We start from the raw sequence: 6000 nt of genomic DNA on the forward strand, positions 1-6000 counted from the left end.
GGCTGTTAAGTGAATTTTGTTGTATGGGTATACTGTGTATACCCATACTGTGTATACCCATACAATGACAATGAAGTTATTTATTTATAGAATTGTTTCCTGCAAAAGCCCCCTCCCTGTTCGCTCCTCTTTTGTTTCCTATGGGAGGGGCCAATCATCTCCAAGGTGTGGCTTTACTCCTGAGTCGACCCTGCTTTCTGAGTTGTTCTTGTCTTCTGGCAGCTCTGCGCATGCGCACACTGGGAACAGGCTCCAGCTATTCCTCTGCCTCGCTGCTGTCTATCTCCCTCTCTGCCTCCAACGCAGAGCCCTCGTCTGAGCTTTTCCCAGTCCCCAGGACCGACCTATATTCCTCCCCAACCCCCTCACTGTCCGACTCTGCTGCCAGCTCTGCTGGCGGGCCACAACAGACAAACTCAGCGCCAGGCCATGGGATTCTCAGCTGCGAAAGCGCCACCTGCAATAAATCGATGCAGAGATGCAATAGTCAGGTTCCACCATGGGCCATACGTAGCTTTCTACTTGGAATTCTTCGTGGCCTTGGCTCCCATGGCACAAGCAGCATTTTTTTTTTTAATGATGATACACTAGTGTGTTCCCCACTTGGAACACGATGATGTTTCAGGCCGCTCATAATGCATCTCAATAACTTGAGTTGAACAGTAATTACCCCGATGCTTAGAATGCGCAATAAATCGTCGGTTTAATGGACCTTGGTTTAGCAGATTACAGATGCGTGGACGAAATCTGAATGCTTTATGCTTCTGTGCGTGTGCAAATTTCGCACCTGCCATTTTGTGTCTGCAGAAGATACCTACAATCCTTGCGTGTGAGTTGCCATGCCATTCCGTGCTTGTATAAAGTGCACAGAATACATGAAATACAGAAATGTTATCTGTAAAACCCCATTTGGATTTCATAAATGTTAGGCTTTAATAGATATGCCTTGCCCACTTGTTAGTGGGCTAAATTACTAGAATTCCTTCCTTCCTTCCTTCCTTCTGCCTTCCTTCCTTCCTTCCTTCTGCCTTCCTTCCATTCTTCCGCCTTCCTTCTGCCTTCCTTCCTTCCTTCTGACTTCCTTCCTTCTGCCTTCCTTCCTTCCTTCCTCCCTCCCTCCCTCCCTCTCTCCCTTCCTCCCTCCCTCTCTCCTCCCTTCCTCCCTTCCTTCTGCCTTCCTTCCTTTCTTTCTTTCTTCCATCCATCCATCCATCTTATACAAAATAGTTTTTATTGAACATTTTCCAAGTTTAAAAATCACAAGTAAAAAAAAAAAAGTGAAAAAAAAAGATAAAATACACAAACAACAATATAGTATAATTTTACAGCTTTTCGTATCAGCATGTGTGTTCTGCTTTTGTAATTCACTATTCAATATTTGCCTTCTCATATATTTTTACAATTCTAGTAATAGTATAATAATTATATTGTAATATTAATATAATATATTCTGATTATATGTGTATACAGTTATCTTTCTAATATAGTCAATGGTTTTGAACATTTATTTCTTATTTGAGCTTCTATTCTCTAGCCACTTGTACAGTCTACTCCAAATTTTATAATATAAAATTTATAATATAAAATATAAAAGGTCGGGTGTTTCTGATTTCCTCTTGGAAAATCATTTTTTCCCTGCAAGGAAACTGTCTTGTAGCAATTTGCTAGCCAGCAGTTCCTCAAAGAGCCAGCAGATGGCTCCAGAATCCTATTAACAAAGGGGATATTGCAGGCCTTATGAATAGACTCCTATGAGCTGGAAGGGACCTCAGAGGTCTTCTAGTCCAACCCCCTTGGGAGGGGGTGGATATTCAAAAGCCTACCACCAAAGTCAATTAGTAAGGCAGCTATTGCTGTAGCTATGATTTAAATGTGTGATTCAGATCTAGAAGTCCTTACTTATTTATTAAATCAATTTAATTTAGCTTGCTGGGGAATTCTGGAAACCGTTGTCCACACCTCTTAGATTTGTCAAGGTTGAAAAGCATTGCCCTGAAGAGATTTTCTCCACCACGAAGTTTCTGATTAAGGATTTCTTTATCTTCACTTGTCCATATTTACATGAAGGATGGAGATACTTGGTTATTCAGATGTGTGCTCAATAGCAATAGCAGTAGCATTTAGATTTATATACTGCTTCACAGTGCTTTACACCCCCTCTACAGTCAGCACATTGCCCCCAACAATCTGGGTCCTCATTTTACCGACATCAGAAGGATGGAAGGCTGAGTCAACCTTGAGCTGATCAGGATTGAACTGCTGGCAGTGGGCAGAATCATCCTGCAATACTGCATTCTAACCACTGGGAGGAAAGGAGGGAGGGAGGGAGGGAGAAAGGAAGGCTGAGTCAATGGCAATAGCACTTAGACTTATATACCGCTTCACAGTGCTTTACAGCCCTCTCTAAGTGGTTTACGGAGTCAGCCTCTGGCCCCCAACAATCTGAATCCTCATTTTACCCACCTCGGAAGGATGGAAGGCTGAGTCAACCTTGAGCCAGTCAAGATTGAACTCCTGGCAGTGGGCAGAGTTTGTCTGCAATGCTTCAGTTAACCATTGCACCGTCACAGCTAATCAGCAAGAGCACTTAGACCTATATACCGCTTCACAGTGCTTTTACAGCCTTCCCTAAGCGGTTTACAGAGTCAGCCTATTGCCCCCAACCATCTGGGTCCACCTTGGAAGGATGGAAGCTGAATCAACCTTGAGCCTGGTGAGATTCAAACTGCCAAATTGCAGGTAAACCGGCAGTCAGCAGAAGTAGCCTGAAATACTGCACTCTAACCACCGTGCTACCACGGCTCTTTAATGAGGTCTATTCCTGGATTAGTAGAGATGGTCAAAAAAAGTAAAATAAAGGAATCCCTGCAGATTTTACTCTGCTAGTCGTTGCCGACTGTAAGGAGTGGTACTTATTTCTGTTTCAAGGCCATTGAGTGAGCGCTGTCCGAAGACATTTCCATAATCATGTGGCCAGCATGATGTCGCAGAGTGCTGTTACCCTCCCACCAAAGAGGTAGCTATTTATCCATTCGCATTTACATGATTTCAAGCTGCTAGGTTGGCAGGAGCTGAGGCAAGGATGGGAACTCATCCTCTCGTGTGGCGCCCGGGTCTCAAACCTGGACTGCCAGTAGAGATGGGAGATGGAGAGATGGAGCCTTCTTAAAAAGACTAAATAATACAAGTAGAGTCATCAGAACCATCATAGATGTCAGGGAGGGGCGGAAAAAGAAGAGGTGTGTGACTGACCTCAAGCCTAGCATGATGTCATTGCTCAAAGATGCAAATGATGTCATTTGCATGATAACACGCCATCTGCAATCTTGTGACTTCGACTAGTTGCCCAGAGTTAGCCCACAACACAAATACCTCTGTAGAGGAGAATATTTGTAGCTCAGGATTGAAATGAGGGCTCCTTGGTGCTCTCTGAGCTTGATTGCTTTCTTGCAGATGTTTCATTACCCAACTAGGTAACATCATCAGTGCTAGAAGGCAGTGGGTTTGTGGAGTGGAAGAGAAGGGAGGAAAAGAAGAAGACTGTGGGGTCCTTGGTTACCTAATTACCCAATTAGGTAACATCATCAGTGCTCATCATTTGAGTGGTGTGGTGGCCTAGAGGTGGAGCTCTCACCTCACAATCTGGAGGCTGTGAGTTCGATCCTAGGTAGAGGCAGATATCTCTCCCTCTGGGCACGATGAGAATATATCTGCCGAATATAACTCCGCATTGGCGACAGGAAGGGCATCTGGCCAGTAAACACTCCACTCCATTCAGTCGTCTAAACTTCACCCCGCAAGGGATTATGGGGGTCATTCAAAGAAGATGATCAGCGCTCATCATTTGATTACCTAGTTTGGGTAATGAAACCGTCTGCAAGAAAGCAACTGAGCTCAGAGAGCACCAAGGATCCCTCCAATATCTCTCCGCAGCACATGCCAGCAAAGATAACAGGTCTTTCATTTCTCCCCTCCCAACTTAAATTAATCCTGGCCGAGAAAGAAAATATATATACTGTATAATTGCATGTCTTTTGCTTCATCAGGATGTTAGGAGGGAGAGAGATCACAGAGCAGGGGGTCAGGCACAGTGGGTGTAGCAGGAGATGATCAGAAGCCTTTACTGGCTGATGAGCTGTTGCTAGATCCCACTTATAATAGGGAAGGGAGCCCATGCAGCTGAGCCCAGCGTGAGCGTCTTCCAGTCCCTTTTCTCTAATTATAAAAATGTTAATGGTCTTGTAGAAATATGAAATAAATTAGTCTCCTGTAAACCTCGGGTTCTTTTGGGGTTTGGGCGAAATGCTTGACTAGACTTATTAAATATTACACTTTGAAAGCCGGTTTCAGTGGGAATGAAACATAGCGTGGTTATACCACCTTCCCCGTACGGCTCTCCTGCTTGTCCAAACTGCAGGATGGGCTAGTCAGCTCTTGTGGTCCGGCGGTGGTCTGAGGAGCTGGCAGCAGAGTCGGACAGCGAGGAGGCTGGGGAGGAACATGGGCCAGTCCTGGATTCTGGGGAAGGCTTGGACGAGGGTTCTGCATCGGAGGCAGAGAAAGGGCCATCTGGGAGGTACATGCTGCCTCCGGAGCCTCCAGAGTCGGACCTCAGCAAGGCAGAGGAACAGGGGGAGCATGTTCCCAGTGTGTGCAGGCACAGAGCTGCAAGAAGGCAAGAACAGTTAAAACAAAAGGGACGACTCAGGAGTAAGGCTTGGAGATTATTGGCCCCTCCCATAAGATTTAAAAGAGGAGCAACGGCAGACATGGGCCTTTGCAGGAAGCAACATTGTTAATTCTGTGCAGTTTAAAGTCTGAAGCTCTGTTTGATTCTGGACTCCGTGTGGCTTTGCCAATGAGGTCTTTTGCAGCGTGTCAGCGAGATAAAGGTGGGTAATTATCAGCCTTATCCCGAAGGACTCTTTACAACTATTGGGGACTCATCTGTGAATGAACAGAATTCACAACCGTTGAAATTAAAGAGGTTTTTGGGACTACTCGTGTGTTTTACTGACTCAGGAAGCCTAAGTCAGAACATCAGTTTCTCCATTTAGATTTATGGCAGACCAGACCGTCATTTAAAATGGCTTAGATGAGTGTGTAAATGAAGACTCAATCTCCCAGGCCAAAAGTATCTAAAAAAGGTTAAATTAAGGCAAAGAGACCAAAGTTTGTGAATCTGAAACGTTTCTTTACTCGTCCAAGTAACTTCATCAATCAAAATATAGACTGGGTGAAACCAAGCTTAATAGCAGTAACTGTGAGAGGGATATTGGAGTTTTAGTGGACAACCAGTTAAATATGAGCCAGCAGTGTGCAGTGGCAGCCAAAAAAGCCAATGTAATCCTAAATTGCATTAACAGAGGGATACAATCAAAATCAAGGGAGGTACTAATACCACTCTATAAAGCCTTACTTAGAACACATATAGAATATTGCATCCAGTTTTGGTCACCACACTATAAAAAAGATGTTGAGACTCTAGAAAGAGCGCAGAGAAGAGCAACAAAGGTGATTAGGGGACTGGAGGCTAAAACATATGATGAACGGTTGCAGGAACTGGGCATGGCTAGTCTAGTGAAGAGAAGGACCAGGGGAGACAGGATAGCAGCCTTCCAATATTTGAGGGGCTGCCACAGAGAGGAGAGGGTCAAGCTATTCTCCAAAGCACCCAAAGGCCAGACAAGGAGTAATGGATGGAAACTGATCAAGGAGAGATTCAACCTGGAAATAAGGAGAATTTTGTGACAGAGCAATCAACCAGTGGAAGATAAGTTCCCTTCAGAAGTTGTGGGAGCTTTATCACTGGAGGCTCTCAAGAAGAGACTGGACTGCCATCTGTCAGAAATGGTGTACGTTCTCTTGCTTGGGTGGGGGGCTGGACTAGATGACCACAAGGTCTCTTCCAACTCGGTTAAGCTGTTAAAATACAATGAGTGCGATGATGAGTATGTTTTCCCAGTATGCTGGCTGGGAAATTCTGGAAGTCGACACATC

Source organism: Pantherophis guttatus, chromosome 14 (genome assembly GCF_059756535.1).
Source record: "Pantherophis guttatus breed Tessera chromosome 14, ASM5975653v1, whole genome shotgun sequence".
Classification (NCBI taxonomy): Eukaryota; Metazoa; Chordata; class Lepidosauria; order Squamata; family Colubridae; genus Pantherophis; species Pantherophis guttatus.